General features: G+C 38.3%; 1 long non-coding RNA gene and 1 pseudogene across 13 annotated transcripts in view; one reads left to right on the plus strand and one right to left on the minus strand.

The window, feature by feature from the left end:
- Nucleotides 1-21,701, minus strand: part of LOC149125258 (uncharacterized) — a 140,667-nt gene that overhangs the window by 109,065 nt on the left and 9,901 nt on the right. The window lies entirely within an intron of this gene.
- On the plus strand, nt 632-20,495 carry LOC127493515 (protein-L-histidine N-pros-methyltransferase CARNMT1-like; annotated as a pseudogene).

Below are 21,701 nucleotides of genomic sequence, written 5' to 3' on the forward strand. Positions count from 1 at the left end.
TCATCTTTGCATGTCCCAGGGTTCTTAGGTTAAGTTTATGGTTTATATCACCTTACATATCCAGTAGAGGTAATATTGACGTATCTGACCAGTAAGGCCACATAGAATGAAAATGCATGCACATTCTGCAGTCTGCAAACTCAACACCTGGGACTTGATAATTAGATCTTAATGAAGGTGCATACAAGAGACAATCTTAGAAGTCAGGCTAGAGATGCAGTCCGTAAGGCTAGGTGCACCCCATCAGCTGCATGTATGGTATAGCCACTAAGTACTCATTCCATCTGCTGCAAGATGTGACAAAAACTGGCATATATTTGCAAATAACTTACAATGTTTGTAAGGTTAAGTCATTGGAAATCATGGAGGAAAGAATTCTGAATGAAAACTCACTCCAAGGAGTATACATTTGGCAGTTTATGAAAGGAGAGAAATGTGGTAGGCCTATAGGTCCTCTGGTGAATAAAAAAAGGGTTCCTCCCTTTCATGATTTCAGGCTAATTGTGAAATTTTTATTTTATTTTTTATTTGCATTTGTTTATTTATTTATTCATTTGTTGAAAGGTAGCTTTAAACAAGGAGACAAAGAGATATAATATCTAGCTCCGGGTTCACTCCCCAAATAAGAGCAATGCCCAGGGTCCTGGAAGAAGCCAGGGGCCTGGAATTCCACCTCAATTTCCACGTGAGTGGTGGGCACCAAAAACTGGGGCCATCCTCCTTTTCCTTCACAGGTACGTTACCAAGGAATTTGACTGGGATGTGGCAAGCCTGGATTCAGATCCATGCTCATGTTTGATTCTGATGAGGCACCAAACAGTACAACCAGTAGCATCACAAATGTGGCCGTCTACTGGTGATTTTTTAAAATACTGGCCAGAGCAACTATAATTCCCTTACATCTGAAGTGTTTGGCCATGAAAAAAAAAGAGCAGAATGGTAGCATTTTAGTGTTGTTGGGTATGAAGCATTCCACTTAATTTTACGGTCCAGAGTTCTGAAAGTTTTGTACCTAAATGCACCTCTCTAGACCCATATCAGGTAATGAAAAATCTCTTGTATACTTTTTGTTCACCCTGTGGGACTGGAGCAGGAATCAGTTTGCATTTTCCAGTCCCTAGACTAAGGCTGTTAGTGTTAAGCCACAGCACCAGTTCCAATTTCCTAGCAGGACCTGAAGAAGGGCCCATCCACACCACACAGTTCTAAAGCTACAGCAATTGCTGCCCTAAGCCCCAGCATCACTCAGCCTTATTGGTACAAGAGGACAGCCACCTTCATCTCCCTCAGAGCCTGAACAACACCCTATCACAATCCCCAGGGTGACTAACATAGAACACTCTTTGGAATTAATATGCACATTCGAGGAAATCCACAATAATCTCAAAGCCAGACTTCTACCCAATGCAGCAGACTAAACTTCTGTGCTATAATGTTTAGAAATAAATGGCACTGACTGGAAAAAACCACACTAGACTATCCTTTTTGGCACACTGAGAACTAAAACCAAAGCAACAAGCCAAGTGATACTGTGTGGGGCCAGTGCTGTGGCACAAAGGGTTAAAGCCCTGGCCTGAAGCACCAGCGTCCCATATGGGCACCAGTTCAAGACCCAGCTGCTTCATTTCCAATCCAGCTCTCTGCTATGGCCTGGGAAAGCAATAGAAGATGGCCCAAGTCCTTGGGCCCCTGCATCCATGTGGGAGACCCAGAAGCTCCTGGCTCCTGGCTTTGGATTCGCACAGCTCTGGCTGTTGCAGCCATCTGGGGAGTGAATCAGTGGGTGGAAGACCGACCGACCTAACCACCTACCTACCTGTACCTACCTACCTACATACCTCTCTCTCTCTCTCTCTCTCTCTCTCTCTCTGCCTCTCCTCTCTCTGTGTAACTCTTTCAAATAAATATTTTTTAAAAAAAGATACTGTGCATTCCATCTAAACCATACACTGACTTCCAAGGAAAATAGCACTATTACACCAAATGCACAGGCACTAGTATATATAGAACAGGAAATATGAAGAAGCAAGGTAGCATGACAGCTCCAAAAGAACTCAACAGTTCTCCAGAAATAGGTCTTGTACTGAAGGAGATCAGTGAAATGCCAGAAGTAGAATTCAAATCATGATTGTAAGGATCTTCCTTGTGATGTAAGATAATACACATACACAGATTAAAGAAATTGGGAAATCAATGAGTGACCTGAATGAAAATGTTATTAAGGAATAGAAATCATTAATAGGACATAAGCAGAACCTTTTACAGGTGAAATCTTCAATCAGTGAAATTAAGGAAAAATATAATTAAGAGTTTAACAGTATAATAGACCAGTTGTAAGAAAGAATTTTTGACCTGGAGGACAAGACATTTGAAAAGACACAATCTTAGAAAAATGAAAAGAATGCAGCAAATGTAAATAAAATATAAGATACTATTTAATGGCCAGTTATTCATATTATATAAATACTATTATTTTATTATTCTAATGATCACATCAATAATTAATCTAATATTCTAATTATCTAATTCTAATAATATAAATTATATTATATATAATATTTATATTATACATATTATATAAATTAGATGTAAATATCTAATTCTAATAATATATGATTATTAACCTAATAATCATATTATTCTAATAAAATCAAACAAAAAAGGAAAAATGATTTGAGAACCTACTAAATGAAATAACTCCTGAAAATTTCACAGGTCTTGGAAGAGATGTTGATAGGCAGGTGCATGAAGCACAAAGCGGGGTCTGGTGCAATGGTGTAGCAGCCTGAGCATCTGCCTGTAGCATGGGTGTCCCATGTGGGCTCCAGTTCATGGTCCAGCTGTTCCTCTTCTGATCTGGATCTCTGTTTATGGCCTGGCAAAGCAGTGGAGAATAGCCCAAGTACTTGGGCCCCTTCACCCACATGGGAGATCTGGAGGAAGCTCCTGGTTCCTGGCTTTGGATGGGCCCATCTCCAGCCACTGGGGAGTTAACCAGCAGATAGTTCTCAAATAAACAAATTTTGCTTTTACAAAAAAAGAAGCTCAAAGGACCTGAAATAGGATCAGCCATAAAAGATATTCTCCAAGGCATACAGTAGTCAAATTGTCAGAAGTTAAGGTCAAGGCAAGAAACTTAAACAGAAGAGCAACAGAGGAGAGACACATTAAGCTAATAGCAGTCTTCTCAGCAGAAACCGTATAGGCCAGAAGAGAGTGGGATGCTTTACTCAAGATCTTAACCCAAAACAAAACATAAACCTTCAAAACAAGAATATTATATATGATGAAGCTACCCATTAGATGGGAAGAGAAAATAAGGTTTTTCCAAGATAAGCTAGACAAAAAATTCTGGAAAAGAGTCCTGGATTAGAAGTAAACATAAAAACAAGACACAATGAAATTCAATGCACAGCAGATATAATCAGTATCCAACTGATAAATTACAGTTCTTACTTCTTATCAGTACAATCCTCACATGCAATTAGATCAAATTTTCCAAATTTAGCTTGGCTGAATGGATGACCCTACCCTATGCATGATATGCTGCCTACTGAAACTTATGTCATAAACACACAGACTAAAAGTGAAGAGCTGGATGAAGATATACCAGGCAAATGGATATCAAAATAAGCAGCACTACTATACTCATATCAGATAAAGGACTTTAAATGAAAAAAATGTAAAAAAAAAAAGACAAAGGAGAATTTGATAAAAGTTTTGATTCACCAAGAAGATATAACAATCATAAATATATGCACCTAACATAAGACAACCCAGATATATACAGCAAGTTCTGTTAGAAATAAAGGGACAGATAGACATCTATACAGTAACAGTTGGTGAATTCAGTGCCCCATTCTCATCAGTGCACAGATCCAAAAGGCAAAAAAATTAGAGACATCACATTTGAACATACTCTCAAGCAATTGAACCTAACAGACGTTACAGAACATTTCACCCAACAGCTACAGAATACACTTCTCATCAACAGATGAAAATTTTATTGGATAGGAAATAGATTAGGCTATGAATCAAGTCTCAGTGAATTTACAAAAGAGCAATCAAAACAGCAACACAAGTAACTGGAACAAAAGACTTATGTGATAAAGCAAAAGTGTTAATAGTGAAGTTTATAACACTTAGTGCCCACATCAAGAAACTGGAAAAGCAACAAATACATGAGCTATCAATGCATCTCAAAGACTTAGAAAAATAACAACAAACCAAATGCAGAATTAAAAAGAGAATAGAAATAATTAAAATTAAAAAATAAATTAAAAAATTGAAACAAAAAATACAAGAGACCAATGAAAAGCAGAGCTGGATTTGGGGGGGGGGGGAAATAAAGAGAACTGATACACCACTGGCCCAACTAACCAAAAAAGGAAGACCCAAATCAATAAAATGAGAGATGTAAAATGAAATATAACAGAAACTAAAAAAATAAAAAGAATTATCAGGAATTACTACAAAGAGCTGTATGCCAGCACATTGATAAATCCAGAAGAAATGGGTAGATTCCTAGGTATATACAAGCTACCAAAATAGAGTCATGACTACATAGAAAACCTAGATAAGAGATTGAATCAGTAATGAATAACCTCTCAATTAAGAAAAGTGCAGGACTGGGTCTAGCACTGTGACACAGGTTAATCCTCCACCTGTGGTGCTGGCATCCCATACAGGCGCCGGTTCCAGTCCCAGCTGCTCTTCTTCCAGTCCAGCTCTCTTCTGTGGCCTGGGAATGCAGAAGATGGCCCAGGTGCTTGGGCCCCTGCACCCACATGGGAGACCAGGAAGAAGCACCTGGCTGCTGGCTTCAGATTGGCACAGCTCTGGCCATTGTGGCCATTTGGGGAGTGAACCAATGGAAGACCTTTCTCTCTGTCTCTCCCTCTCACTGTATGTAAATCTACCTCTCAAATAAATAAAATATTAAAAAAAAGAAAAGCACACAACTGGATGGCTTTACTGCTGATTTCTGCCAGATATTTAAAGAACTAATTCCAATTCTCAAGCCATTCAAAACAATTGAAAGGGAGAGAATCCTCAGGAACTGCTTCTATGATGTCAGTATCACCTTACTTCCTAAACCATAAAAAGATACAACAGAGAAAGGGAACTATAAACAAATATCCCTAATGAACATAGATGCAAAAATTATCAATAAAATACTAGCTAATCAAGTCCAATAACACATCAGAAAGATCATTCACCTGAACCAAGTAGAATTTCTTCGTGGTGTGCAGGGATAGTACAACATTTGCAAATCAATAAAATTAACAAATTGAAAAAAAAAACATATGATTTTAAAAGATGCCAAGAAAGTATCTGATAAAATACAACATCTTTTCATGATGAAAACTTAAAGGAAATTGGATACAGAAGGCACATCCCTCAATACAATCAAGATGATTTATGACAAATCTACAGCCAGCACCTTATTGAATGGGGAAAAGTTGGAAGAACTCCCAATATGATCCAGAACCAGACAAAGATGCCCACTCTCACCACTGTTATGCAGTATAGTCCTGGAAGTTTTAGCCAGAGTCATTAGGCCAGGGGAAAAAACTCAAAGAAATACAACTTGGAAAGGAGGATGTGAAACTAATTTTATTCACAGAGGGCATGATTTGATATATAAAGGAACAAAAATACTTCACTAAGAGAATACTGGAAATCAATATTGGTTAATTGGCAGGATATAAGATTAACACACAAAACTCAATAGCCCTTGCATACACAGATGTTGCCAAGTTGAGAAAGAACTTCTAAGTTTAACCCAATCCACAATAGCTACAAGAAATTAAACATGGAATAAATTAACCAAAGATGTCAAATATCTCTATGATAAAAGCTACAAAATAAGGAAATAAAAGACATAAAAAATGGAAAAATTTTCCATGTTCATGGATTGGAAGAATATCATCAAAATGTCCATACTACCAAAAGCAATTTACAGATCCAATGTGATTCCAATCAAAAAACCAGCCACATTCTTCTCAAGTCTAGAAAAATTATTCTAAAATTCATGTGGAAACACAAGATACCCAAATAGTTAAAAGCAATATTATACAACAAAAGCAAAGCCTGAGGCATCACAATATCAAGACAAACTACATGGCACCTATAATCAAAACAACCAGGAACTGACAAAATAAATGTGTAGACCAATAAAACAGAATAGAAACCCAAAAAATCAATCTGCATATCTACAAACATCTAATCTTTGACAAAGTAGCTAAAATCAATCCCTGGAGCAATTCTCTTCAATGACTCAGAATGGGAATATAGAAATACCATATGATCCAGCCTTACCACTCCTGGGAATTTATTCAAACAAAATGAAATCAGCATATGTAAGAGTGATCTGGACCCTTGTGTTTATTTCAGCTCACATTGGAAGAACAGCAAGGAGGAGGGTAGGGTGGAAAGTAGCACTATGTTCCTGAGTCTGTATATATGAAATACATGAATTTGTATACCTTAAATAAAATTAAGTATTAATACTAAAAAAGAGAAAAAATAAAAAGAGCAAAAGGACAATAAAATTTGATAAAAGTTTCAACTCATTAAGAAGATATACTCTCCTAAATGTATATATGCCCAACACATGACCACTCAGATATATGCATCAAATACTGTTTGAACTTAAAGGGGGAGATAGTCACCAATACAGTCATACTGGGTGAATTCAACACCCCACTCTCATCAAAGTATGGATCAAACAGGCAGAAAATCAGTAAAGACACATCAGCATTGAAACATACTATCAAGTAAATGAGCTGAACAGACATTACAGGCTATCTCACCAACAGCTACAGTATATACATTCTTCTCATCAACACATGAACATTTTTCAGGATAGACAATATATCAGGCTACAAATCAAGTCTCTGTAAACTTAAATAAAACTGAATCATACCGTGTATGTTCTCAGATAACAAAGAAATAAAACTAGAAATCAACAAGAAAAAGAATAGAACATTCATAAATATGGGGAAATTAAACAACATGCTACCGGTCAATGGGTTACCAAAGAAAGTAAAAAGGAAATCATAAACTTTGTTGAAATAAAATAAAAATACATCATATCAATACATGTGAGACACAGCCAAAGCAGATCGAATGACACATCCTCAAAGACTTAGAAAAACAACAGGAAACCAAAGTGCAGGTCAGCGGAAGGTGATAAATAATAAAGATCAAAGCAGAAGCAAATGAAATTGAAACTAAAAAAAAAAAAAGCTGGTTTTAAGACAATGGATGTTACAGATACTCCTTTATCCAGACTAAAAAGAAAAGAGGGAAAAGAGGAAAAGGGAGACACTGCAATTGACATCACCGAAAAACAAAGGATCTTAAGAAAATCCATGTGCTAATAAACCGGAAATCCTTGAATAAATGGATAAATTACTTTATACTTATAGCCCATCAAGATTAAATCAAGAATATACAGATGATCTAAACAAACCCATAAAAAGCAACAAGTTGGGGGCCAGCATTGTGATAAGGTAGGTTAAGCCTCTGCCTGCAATGGTGGCATTCCATATGGGCACTGGTTCAGATCCCAACTGCTCCACTTCTGATCCACCTCCCTGTTGATGGTCTGGGAAAGCAGTTGAAGACGATCCAAGTGCTCGGGCCCTTCCACCCATGTGGGAGACCTGGAAGAAATTTCTAGCTCCTGGCTTCAGATCAGGCAAGCTCTGGCCTGATATGTCTCCCTCTATTTCTCCCTCTCTTTCTCTAATTCTCCCTCTCCCTCTCTCCCTCTCCCTCCACCTCTCCCTCTAACTCTACCTCTCAAACAAATGAATTTTTAATTTAAAAAGTCACATGAGAAGAATGACCTAAATAAAAAAAAGGAACAAGATTGAAACAGTAATGAAATGTCTCCTGCAAGTAAAAGTCAGGCACATTATGGATTTACTACCATATTCTACAAAACATTTCAAGAGGAACTTACTCCAGTAGTATTCAAACTATTCCAAAATACTGAACATGATGGAACTCTGCCAAACTCCTTTTATGAGGCCAGGAACACTGATACCAAAATCAAACACACCACAAAATGAAGACTACAGACCTGTAACCTTGAGGAACAAAGATGCCAAGATTCACAACAAAATACTCGCAAACTGAATCAAAAAACATCCAAAATATCATATATCACAATCAAGTTGGATTGATCCCAGACTCACAAGTATGGTTCAACAAATGCAAATAATAAAAATCATAAATCACATGAACAAAATGAAGAACAAAAACCATATGGTCATCTCAATACAAGCAAAGAAAATATTTGGTAATATTCAACATATTACCATATTCAAATCTACAAACTGTGTATAGAAAGAACATAACTAAGAAATGTGAAAGCTTTATATGACAGACCAACAGACAATATCATACTGAAAGAGGAAAAGCTTAAAGCACTTCTCATCAGATCTGGAAGAACACAAGAATATCCTCTTACATCACTTTTATTCAATATAGTACCAGAAGTTTTAGTAAGACCATTTAGAGAGGAGAAAGAAAGTTTTTTTTTTATACAGTAATTATGGATGTATTAGAAGAGAAATCAAAGACATATCATTCACAATGTCCCCACAAAATAAAATAATTAATAAATTTAACCAAGAGAAAGATCTCTTCAATGAAAATTATAAAACATTGATAAAAGCAATCAACAAGCCAACAAAAAAATAGAAAATTACTCTATGCTCATGAATTAGAAAAGCCAATATCATTAAAATACTTATACTACCTAAAGCAGTCTGTACAGTCAACACAATCCCTATCAAAATATCAAGGGCATTATTAGAGAATTAAAAAAATGATCCAAAATTCATATGGGATCACAAAAGATCCAGATAATCCAAAGGGCTCTTAAGGGTTGAGGGGAACACTCAAGCAGCAAGTATCAAATACCTGAATTTAAAACATATTACAAAGCTATGGTAATTTAAATAACATAGTGCTGGAAAAGAAAGGACATAAGGAATGATGGAACATTCTATGAGTTTCCTGCTGCACTACAAAGATAACACTAAAAGTAAAGAGGCAACATACAGAATGGGAAAATATTTGCTAACTGTGCAACAACTGAAGGATTTTTAACAGGATCCATAAAGAGCTCAAGAAATCCCACAACACACAATCCAGTTAAGAAAGGGGCAAAGGAATGAACAAGGATTTTTAACTTTTATTTAATAAATATAAATTTCCAAAGTACAACTTTCGCATTAGAGTGGCTTTTTCCCCCTATAACTTTCCTCCCACCCGCAACCATTCCATCTCCAACTCCCTCCCCCAACCCATTCTTCATCAAGATTCATTTTCAATTGTCTTTATACACAGAAGATCAACTTAGTATATACTAAGTGAAGATTTCAACAGTTTACACCCACACAGAAACACAAAGTATACAGTACTGTTTGAGGACTAGTTATACCGCTAATTCACATAGTACAAGACATTAAGGACAGAGATCCTATACGGGGAGCAGGTGCCCAGTGACTCCTGTTGTTGATTTAATAATTAACACTTTTATTTATAACATCAGTAATCACCCAAGGCTCTTGTCATGAGCTGCCAAGACTATGGAAGCCTCTTGAGTTCACCAACTCCTATCTTTTTCAGACAAGGCCATAGTCAAAGTGGAAGTTCTCTCCTCCCTTCAGAGAAAGATACCTCCTTCTCTGATGGTCCATTCTTTCCCCTGGAATCTCACTCACAGAGATCTTTCATTTAGTTTTTTTTTTTTTTTTTTTTTTTTTTTTTTTTTTTTTTTTTTTTGCCACAGTGTCTTGGCTTTCCATGCCAGAGAAACTCTCATGGGCCTTTTAGCCAGATCCAAACGCCTTAAGGGCATCACTCAGCATGATGTTTTCCAGATTCCTCCATTTTGTTGCAAATGACCGGATTTCATTTTTTTTTTACTGCTGTATAGTATTCTATAGAGTACATATCCCATAATTTCTTTATCCAGTCTACTGTTGATGGGCATTTAGGTTGATCCCATGTCTTAGCTAGTGTGAATTGAGCTGCAATAAGCATTAAGGTGCAGACAGCTCTTTTATTTGCCCATTTATTTTCATTTGGGTAAATTCCAAGGAGTAGGGTAGCTGGGTTGTATGGTAGGGCTATATTCAGGTTTCTAAGGAATCTCCAAACTGACTTCCATAGTGGCTTTACCAGTTTGCATTCCCACCAACAATGTGTCCCTGTTACCCAACATCCTCACCAGCATCTGTTGTTGGTAGATTTCTGTATGTGAGCCATTCTAACCAGGGTGAGGTGAAACCTCATTGTGGTTTTGATATGCATTTCCCTGATTGCTGGTGATACTGAACATTTATTTCATTTGTCTGTTGGACATTTGGATTTCCTCTTTTGAAAAATGTCTATTGAAAAAAAAAAATGTCTATTGAGGTCCTTGGCCCATCTCTTGAGTTGTTTTGTGGTTGTGGAGTTTCTTGATCTCTCTGTAGATTCTGGTTATTAATCCTTTATTTGTTGCATAATTTGCAAATATTTTTCCCATTCTGTTGGTTGCCTCTTCACTTTCCTGTTTCTTTTGCAGTACAGAATCTTCTCAATTTGATGTAATCCCAATATGAACAGGCATTTTTAAAGGATAAAATTCAAATGGCTAACTGACACATGAACAAATATTCAATATCAGTCATCAGAAAAATGCTCCTCACCCCAGTTAGAATGTCTACTATCTAAAAATCAAAAAATAAAAGATAAAATAAATGCTGATGATAGGAAAACATTGTTGGTGTGAATATAAACTAATACAACCATTATTGAAAACAATATGAGGATTCCTCAGAAATATGAAAATATATCAACCATGTGATGCAGCCATCCCACTCCTGGAAATTTACTCAACTGAAATGAAATCAGTTTATGAAAGTTATTTGTTGGGGCGAGCGCCGCAGCTCACTAGGCTAATCCTCCGCCTTGCGGCACCGGCACCCCGGGTTCTAGCCCCGGTCAGGGCGCCGGATTCTGTCCCGGTTGCCCCTCTTCCAAGCCTGCTCTCTGCTGTGGCCAGGGAGTGCAGTGGAGGATGGCCCAAGTGCTTGGGCCCTGCACCCCATGGGAAACCAGGAGAAGTACCTGGCTCCTGCCATCGGATCAGCATGGTGCGCCGGCTGCAGCATGCTGGCCACAGCGGCCATTGGAGGGTGAACCAACGGCAAAAAGGAAGACCTTTCTCTGTCTCTCTCTCTCACTGTCCACTCTGCCTGTCAAAAAAAAAAAAAAAAAAAAGAAAGTTATTTGTTGGGGCCGTTGTTGTGGCACAGTGCATTAAAGCCCTGGCCTGAAGCGCCGGCATCCCATTGGGTACCGTTCTGGCCCAGCTGCTCCTCTTCTGATCCGGCTCTCTGCTGTGGCCTGGGAAAGTAGTAGAAGATGGCCCAAGTGCTTGGGCCCTGCACCCACCCACATGGGAGACCTGGAAGGAAGCTCCTGGCTTCAGATCAATGCAGCTCTCACTGTTGGTGGCCATCTGTCGAGTGAACCAGCACAAGGAAGACCTCTCTCTCTCTACCTCTCTTAACTCTTTCAAGTAAATAAAATAAATAAATAAATCTTTTAAAAAAAGTTATTTGTACCCCCTGCTAACTGGAGTGCAATTCCCAACTCCTAAGATATGGAATCAACTCAGATGTCCATAAACTAATGACTGGATAAAGCAAATGTGATATATAAATACACATACACACACACATAAGAATACTACTCAGCTATAAAAGGATGAAATCCTATCATTTTTAACAAAGTGAATTGAACTGGAAACCCTCATACAGAGTGAAATAATCCAGTTCCTAAAAGGCAAATACCCTATGTTTTCTTTTGTATGTAGTCATTAATATAGAATAAAAAAATTTTATTGGATGAAATTGTCATCATTTGATTTCAATGTTGTTTTTTAGCCCTTGTTAATACTCCTGTAGAACTGTAGTCTTTCTACTTTTTACTTGTTGCATATTTTGGTTAGTGGTACATTAAGTCTGATTATAGGCTGGTATTTTTTTTGAAAAAATTTTAAAAAAAAAGAGGAAGATTGACAGAGGGAGGGAAGTATGATTATCCTCTTAGAATTGTACCTATGAAATACATGAAATCTGAACTCTAAAAATTTTTTAAAAAGAACTTGCGTCAAAGAACACTGTATAAATATGTTGAATGAAAATGCATGAAGGGACTGATTGGACTAAATGGATCATTACTTTCTGTGTTGCTTGCAAAATTAGAAAAACATACAGATTAAACATGAAGAAATGGAGAATAATCACATATCATAAGTTCAAACAACACATGTGGGTTTATCTTTATCAAACAAGATAGAAAATGATTGGAGCTTAAATCAAAAACAACTAAAAGACACTAAGAAGGCTACTGAAGGATGATAAACAATCAATTCATCAAGAGAATATAAAAAATTCTAAATACATATCCCTGAATATATGAGGCAAATACCTAAAGAATATAGAGTTGAAACAAACAGCAACATTAGTAGCAGGGGATTCTCACATACCACATTGAACATAGGACAGATAGTCAAGACTCAAAAGCAGTTAGAAATATTGGACTTGGACTACTCTTTAGACAAAATGGAACAGAAATAAGCACCATGTTCTACCCAGTGCAAAGAATACACCTCCTCAGGCACACACAGACCAGTCCTCAGTACACATCCTATGTTAGGCCACCAAGCCTACTGGAACAAATGCTATCTTTTCCCAGACCCATATCCAGGTTCCACGTGACATTCTTCAGCTCTCCAACAGAGACTGTCAGGGACCCTCTCAGTACCAGACAATATCTGTGCTTGGCAGTGACTCATTCCACTCTAGCTGCCTGTTATACTTCATCCTTCTCATCCTACAGGTAACTGTGTCACCTCCTGTTCTCACTCAAGGTCAGTATATGTTCTTCCACAACAGCCCCTATAAAGTGCTTTGGCTCCAAAACTGGAAATATTTGGCAAAGGATGACTTGGAAATTCAGTGGGGAATTTGAAAGCTCACTCTACTGGCACAAGTGAAACCTCACCCTTCCCATCACCCACCCTGTCCCTCCTCATAATTTTAGCACCTTTAGCCTTCCTTTCACTTCCATTAAAAGTCCCATGCATCACCTTTCAATGCTTCTACTCCTTCTATCCTCCTGTACTCCCCAGCCAGACCATTCCATTCCCACTACAGCTCCTCACACCCCTGTAGCTTTAGGCCCCAGCCCTCATAAGGAGATCCCAAAGGACTCATATTCCAAAATCAACCACATGAGGCTGAAAAGGTTTATTAGGAAAACATGTGATTCTTATTTCATGACATGAGCTTCAGAGTCACTCCCAGACCTCCTGGGAGTCCACTTGAACACCCAGCCAAAAATTTGTTCACAGGCCAGCGCTGCGGCTCACTAGGCTAATCCTGTGCCTGCGGCGCTGGCACACCGGGTTCTAGTCCCGGTCGGGGCGCCAGATTCTGTACTGGTTGCCCCTCTTCCAGGCCACCTCTCTGCTATGGCCCGGGAGTGCAGTGGAGGATGGCCCAAGTGCTTGGGCCCTGCACCCGCATGGGAGACCAGGAGAGGCACCTGGCTCCTGGCTTTGGATCAGTGCAGTGCACCGGCTGCGGCGGCCGTTGGGGGGTGAACCAATGGAAGGAAGACCTTTCTCTGTCTCTCTCTGTGTCCACTCTGCCTGTTCAAAAATAAAATAAAAATTAAAAAAAATTTAACAAAACAAAATTTTGTCCACAGCCTGGTAAGTACATATGCCATTCCAGAAGAAAGGAATTCTTAAGAGACTCCTCACCAAATACTGATGGGAAGCTTCACTCCTTGCCTTGTGCAGGGAACCTCCACTTCTTTTATCTGCCAGAAACACCCTCCTGTCCCAAACATCAAGTGGGGTAAATGTAACAGCCTCCTGATTCATGTAAGCTGAGGAGTTAGACACTTCTCCAGTTATCCCTGAGATATGTCTAGAATTTAAGGGAAGGCCAGACAAGATGACTATTGGTGACAGCCTCCATGTTTTCTCATGCTTTTGGACCTGCAGGTATTGTGTATGAGGAACTTGTAAAGATTGTGGACAATGCAATGATTAGGTAAGTTCATTCTGGTGTGAAATATCTAGAAACCCACGCACAATATGGGTAATAAAAAATTCACTGAATTGTATACCATGAAACAGCCAGCAATGAACTGCAATTTAGTTTTTGCATGAAAATTAACCAACAATTTGATTTCAAAATTATATTAAGCTTTTGAAGTAACTTTGAAAGAGATTTTCCTAATCTAAAATTATTGCATCGATTTATAAAATCCCTTAAAGCAACTCTATTTGTAATTAGCTTACAGATAACTGCTGTCAAAGACAAAATATTCCTAAAAGGGGGACAGCACTGGCGTAGCCGGTTAAGCCATCACCTGTAGCACAGCATTGGTATGGCAAATGGGCACCAGTTCAAGTTCTGCCTGCTCCACTTCTAATCCAGTTCCCTGCTAATGTGCCTGGGCAAGCAACAGAAGATGCTCAAAGAGCTTGGGCCCCTGCACCCACGTGGGCGACCTGGATAAACCTCCTGGGTCCTGGTTTTGGCTTGGCCCTGCCCAGACACTGTGGCTATTTGGGGAGTGAATCAGTGGTTAGAAGATCCCCTGCCCTCTCTGTCTCTAACTCTGGCTTTCAAATAAATAAATAAATCTAATAAAAAACCTAAAAGGAGCACACCTTATTCAAAAAATGGAACTTCTAATGCATGTCCTATAGAAGAAAAATGACTTTTATAAAAATGAAGCCAAATGTTGGGAAAATTGCTGGTCATGCAATTTAGGGTCTTTCACAAACAAGACTGCTTTGGAATACTTAGTTATGGAAACAGCTATTATATCAGAATTATTATTATTAAAACAAGCATACATTTTAGTCTTTTGGAATACATTCCCCAAAATTGCTAACAGGTTTATTTGTCAAACAAGTAATATCACATATATGCATAAGAAATATGTAAAATTCTGAAAAGATCAATTTCAGTTTAATCAGTCATTATTCTGACAACATTTATATAAAGGATAATTACATTTAAAAAGATGACTTAAAAATATCTCTGTATATTTTTATAATATGCATCCTTAACTGAAAGATAAATTAAGAGATGTCCATTACTTTGTCAATCACTTCAAAGTAACAAAATTTTGAACATTAACAATTTTAGGTTACTACACTTATATATTTTTTCCTCACACTAATTTCAGAGATAAGATAAATATACTTGTGTCTTTTAAATTAGTAGATAAATCAAATATTTCTGAAGGAAACAACTTTCAGGTAAGATTTGGAAAATGTATTGTTGACAAAGAGTAATTCCATAAAATTACTCAGTGTTACAGAATGAGAAATTGAAACATGCTGAAAATAATCTGTGTGGATCTGGATGTTAGCATTTAAAACTGCTATAAAACTGACTTTGTGGCTGGCGCCGCAGCTCAATAGGCTAATCCTCCACATGTGGCGCCGGCACACCGGGTTCTAGTCCCGGTCGGGGCACCGGATTCTGTCCCGGTTGCCCCTCTTCCAGGCCACCTCTCTGCTATGGCCAGGGAGTGCAGTGGAGGATGGCTCAAGTGCTTGGGCCCTGTACCCCATGGGAGACCAGGAGAAGCACCTGGCTCCTGACATTGGATCAGCACGGTGCGCCGGCCGCAGTGGCCATTGGAGGGTGAACCAATGGAAAAGGAAGACCTTTCTCTCTTTCTCTCTCTCTCTCACTGTCCACTCTGTCAAAAAAAAAAATTGACTTCGGTGCATTATCCAAGCATGTTACTTGTCTATTCAAACAGAATATAGACAATTTAATTGTTGTACAAAGCATACGATGAGTGTCCCAGTGATACACAGTGTGGTAATACTGCAACTTAGAGTTATTTTCTTAAATTATCACAAAAAGGAAAAAAATCTAAATCAAGTTAAGTGTGGATATGGAAAGATGTAGGTTTCAGGGGAAACTACTAGCTGGTGTTGAAGTTTCAAAAATTGGTGAATTTATAAGATTCAGAAATAAAAGTACAGTAATCACATTGAATCAAACAATACACTGAAGCAAAACACCCTCTTCAATTTGTAGGGATCCAAACAACTCTACACTCACCAGCTGAGTGGGTTGCCATTAATATATGAAACACGTCTAACAAATATTAGAGACAAATTGCAGAGCCTGAAGAAAGGCAGTCAAAATATACCCACGGCAGATCTAGCCTGGGTTTCCTCATGATTAAGTAGCTACACCTTCACAGCATGCATTATTTGGGGGCTCTAAGTCATTACTCCAATGCTTTCACTTTCTTTACGCAGTTTTAAAAGACTGGAGGTGAAGTGGATATAAAACCCTGTCGCTGTGTCTCCAGTGTCTTTGTAAGGAAAGCCCTGAAGATTTATCTCAAAGTGAATATCACAAAGCTTCATCAGAGAAGAAGCCAAGGGAAAAAATTGCTTTAAATCACCGAATTCCAAATGACATAAATGATTAAAAATTTTGTTACCTAGGTCAGTTACTAAACACAGAAAAATCTTGAGCCAAAGTATCAGGAAGCAGAGCTGGGACTTGAACACAGGTACTCTGATATGGGGTGGGGGTGTCCTAGCTGGCATCTTAATAAGACACCCAGATACCTGTCCCAAACTTTGAACTTTTACAACTTGAATATAAAATGTCTCAGTGTGGATGTCTTTGAGTTTATCTTGCCATAGAGTTTTTGTGCTTCTTGGAGGCATAGACTCTTGTCTTTCTTCCATCTGGAATTTTTCATTGTTTCTTCCAGTATTCTTTGTGCCTCTTAATGTTTCCTTTGATCATGAGACACGATATGTTTGATACAAGACAGAGAAAGATATGCATGATACTGTACTACTCCCTATATATTTAAGGAGGTAGTAGGAGTGACAGCAAGACAGTAAATATTCTTGTGTCCACATGTACTTTCAAGAGGAAAAACATTTTGAAATTCCTGTATGTACAATAGAAACAATAAAGAAAACAAATCTACAAAAACTTACATGAAAATTGAGCCAAACCCACTTGAGGATTTGACTTTTATATTTTCTTCTAACCTGGTATTCAGGATATATTTGCAATGTATTGAGATGTGAATAAAAGACATCACTTCCAGACTTACAAAGAAAATATACCCATATACTGTAAAAAATTATTTACATCTAGGTATACATGTTTCCATGGGAGTTGATGCATAATACATTAAACACACTGGTTTTCATCAATTCATTTATCAATGTATTGCCGTTTTCTATTATTTATAGAGATGGCATATGACAATCTCAGGGGTCCTTCATCAGATATTCAGCCTCAGATACCAATAATAATAACCACATTGCCAGAGTTTCTGGTCTCATTGGCCCTTGCTCTGTACATGCCAGGCACACTGTGAGACAATCCACACACGCTGGATTTATCACTGCTCACAGTAACCGCAAGGGGGAGGTATTGTCCCTGTCTCTCTTTTGTGGTGGAATTTCCACTGTGGAGTAGCCCTGGAACCTGGGATACAATCTTTAACCCTTGCTGGCTTCTGCTTCCACTTATGGACAAAGAGGATAACTGTACCTTCCTCACTGATGTGAAGATAAATGTGTCAATACTTATAAAACACTTGCAGCAGCACCTGCAACATAATATGAGTCACACAAGTGTTGAGGTCATAAACATGGAAGTACTTCTTCCTAGGAATTTCCAAGGATTTGCCTTCTGAGATAAAAAGTATTTCAGTGATGGGCTGACATAACGGAACAGCCATCTAAGCCCACACCAACATCACATATGAGCACTAGTCAGAGTCCCAGCTGCTCTTTTTCTTTTTTTAATAAAGATTTATTTTATTTGAAAGGCAGAGTCAGATGGAGAGGGAGAGGGAGAGGGAGAGAATGAGAGAATGAGAGAATGAGAGAATGAGAGAAGAATGAGAGAGAAGCCTTCCATCCACTGGTTCTCTCCCCAGATAGCTGCAATGGCCAGAGCTGGGCTGATCCGAAGCCAGGAGCCAGGAGCCTCTTCTGGATGTGGGTGCAGGGGCCCAAGGACTTGGGCCATTTTGCACTGCATTCTCAGACCATAGCAGAGAGCTGGATTGAAAGAGGGGCAACTGGGACACAACTGGCACCCATATGGGAAGTTGGCACTACATGTAGCAGCTTTACTCGCTCCACCACAGTGCAGGCCCCTGCTCTGTATCTCAAACAGCTCAATGAGAATATGCTGGGACACAGCAACAGATGGCACAATATATGGACCACTGACACCCATATGGGAGACCTGAATGACGCTCCCGACTCCTGGCGTCAATCTCAGCCAGCCAGGGCTATTGCAGCCATTTGGGGAATGAGCTGTAGAATAGAAAATCTCTCATTGTCTGTCCTTCATTGTCTGTGATTCTGCCTTTTTTTAAAAAAAAGATTTATTTATTTATTTGAAAGTCAGAATTATACACACACAGGAGGAGGGGGAGAAGAGGGAGGAGAAGGAGGGAGGGGGGAGAGAATGTGGGGGAGGGGGCAGGAGAGGAGGGGGGAAGGGGAGGGAGGTCTTCTGTCCACTAGTTCACTCCCCAATTGGCCTCAATGGCCAGAGCTGCACCTATTTGAAGCCAGAAGCCAGGATCTGCTTCAAAGTCTCCCATGCAGGTGCAGGGTTCCAAGGACTTGGGCCATCTTCTACTGCTTTTCCAGGCCATAGCAAAGAGCTACATCAGAAGTAGAGCAGCCAGGACTTGAACCAGTGTCCATATGGGATGCCGGCACTGCAGGCTGTGGCTTCACCTGCTACACCACAGTGCTGGCTCAATTCTGCCTCTCAAATAATTGTTTAAATAACAATCATTATAGTGATCTGTGGGGGCACATTCTGAAAGTTTCCTAGACCAAATGGGAAATTTGTTTCAAGAGAGAAAATTTCCTTATGAGTTGCTAGGGAAGCCAACATAGAATTCCACAGACAACTGACTAACAATAGTTATTTTCTCACAGTTCTGGAGGACAGACCACAAAGAGCAAATCAAGGCAGGTATTTCTTCTGGGCCTTTCTGCTTGCTTCACAGATGATTGCCTCCTCACTGGCTGCTCACCTGGCTTTTCATCAGTGCACAAACCTTCCTGCCACTTCTGTCTGTGTCCTTATATTCTCCTTCTTTAAAGAGCACTACAATTGCATTATGACCTTAGATAATGAGCCAATTTTAAATATACAGTTTTGCAAATAGCCTAATAAGTATAGTTACATTTGAAGTGCTGGATATTGGAGCTTCAAATGTGTATGAGTGAGGAGAGGAATGCAATTCCATTTATCATACTTGAGAAACTCACTGGGATGATTTGGAAATAAAGTGACAGAATTGTGGAATGGAAGACCTGTATGGATCTGACTAACTGATCTTCTCAAAATAACTCCTATTTCCACAAATATGAATGCTTTGCCCAATAGTCACAGAGCCTCTGGGTTATATGACTACGCCTTTTGTTTGCAGAAAGCAAATCTTTAAGCACCTAATGAGGCATTTCAATGAGTTAATAAGAGGTGTCTTTGGGTGAAAACCAGCATGTTACAGAATCCACTAATCCTAAAGTGCTTAGACATGTCTGCACTGAGCCTGTATGTGGAAAGGGACTTTGCTCCCCTACCCCCACTGTAGGGAAGGTAGGTTGGGAAGTATCACTATTTCCTGAATCTGTATATATGAAATACATAAAATTTGTAAACCTTAACATTAAAAAAATTTTTAAAGGTGAAAAAAAATCTCCTGACCATTATGACTACATACATCTTTGAAAATAAAGGAAATGGAGAATATGGAAAGAATGGAAAGACTACGCCAGCATCTGTGTTTGACATAAATAAATTAAAATCCACATTGAATAAATTTGTAAGAGACTGGAGTGAAATGGGCAAAGCAGAAAAGGATGCTGGATACCAGCCTCTCATAAATTTTTAAAATTTCTGAAGACAGAGATGGGATCATTAAAAAGCAAATATTCTGGTAAGTGGTTCTGGACTAGGAAGACTGGTCAGGGAATTTTTTTGCTAAGTTATGCTGTCAAGTAAATGAATGGAGTCCTTTTATGCTCTTTCCCCTCCAACCTACTCAATAGATGCTCTGGAATTAATAAGTATCATTTTTTCCCTGAGTACATGAATTTGGCCATAACCAGAGATTAGTCTATCAGAATTGAGCCATCTTTTTCTCTGGTGTTGACTCCCACAGTGTTGCTCCTGCTTCTAACTTTTCTATGATTGCATCAGATTTTCACAATTATTCAGAATCAATACCTGTGCCTCTTCACAGCCACAACACACAATGTACAGAATTATATTGATATAAGATGGAAAATACTTAAGCCAAGTGTAATTTTGATCAGTCTAGGTCCTCTTTTGTACCGTTTTGAAAATTTTAGAAAATGAACTGTCATAATGACATTAATGGAGAAGTTTTGCATATGAAATTCAGGGATAAATTAAAACCATGGACTCTGTCCTCAATATTCTAAGCATCAGCCACTAATGTAAATTCAGATCAACACTATTTTGTTCCCTGTTGGATGGAGCTTTGATAGTGTATGCTACTTTAAACGTGTGCCTCTAGCCAATCTCTATTGAAGGGAGCATTCCTTGATACCATGTTCAATGTTATTTTTTGAATACCTTGAAAAGTACTGATGACTAATGGCTAATGTTTTACTCTTTCCTTGGAGAAAAGCAAGAACTCTTGCTGTTTTTTCTTTTTAACAGATGATTGCGATTGCTTTAAAAGACCTCTGTGGCAATTTGGTTTAAGGTCTTACTAATATGCTTGTGATGTACATGTCATAATAGAAACACTTATTTGTAGATTAGCCCTTGTTGTCACTTAGATTAGGGTGTTTCTAATGCGTGTGGCATCTTGCTACTGAAGGGGACATTTTCTGCATGCAATGAGAGGTTTTGTGATCTTTACTTCTACTATGAAGAAACGGGTTCTATGGAATAAATCTGACTTGTCAACCAGGGAAGTCTGTAATCTCCAGTTTTTCTTTAACTGTTTCTCATGTGTGTCCCTCAATACTTGGCAAATGTTCATTTGGTAGTAGTTCTCATCTGTGTTAATGAACTTGAAACTTATTCCAAGTAGAAATATTTTTGCCTTAAATCATAAAAGGAACAACATCTAGAGAAACACATCCACTGAATGGAAGTGATTGCGGCTGTTTTTGAGTAGTTCAGTGGTACTTTTTATTTTACAACTTGCCTCAATGAAGATGTTTATCTCAGAGGCAAAAACAGCCTGATACTGGTAGTTCAGTTTAATTAACTAATTCTATGATATTGGTAAAAAAAAAATACCACTTAATGTAACTTACATTTCAAATTTCATGTATTTAGTTAATTCTGAAATCACTTATTTGATTTGAATTTCTCCTCAAATATTTTAAAAATGTTCTATATAAATCTGAAACACTATTTTCTTGTATCTTTTCCAGTTAACATATTCTAAACCTGACACCATAGTATCAATATTACAAATGTCAGTGGAGGATTTATTAAACTTTTTAATTTTGTTTATTCCTAAAGTGTGTGAGCCTTAATGTTTTTTTTTCTTTAAGTTAGCTTTATACGCAAATGTTTCCATTT

The sequence above is a fragment of the Oryctolagus cuniculus genome, chromosome 7 (assembly GCF_051225735.1).
Source record: "Oryctolagus cuniculus isolate XC-2025 breed Fujian yellow rabbit chromosome 7, ASM5122573v1, whole genome shotgun sequence".
Taxonomy (NCBI): Eukaryota; Metazoa; Chordata; class Mammalia; order Lagomorpha; family Leporidae; genus Oryctolagus; species Oryctolagus cuniculus.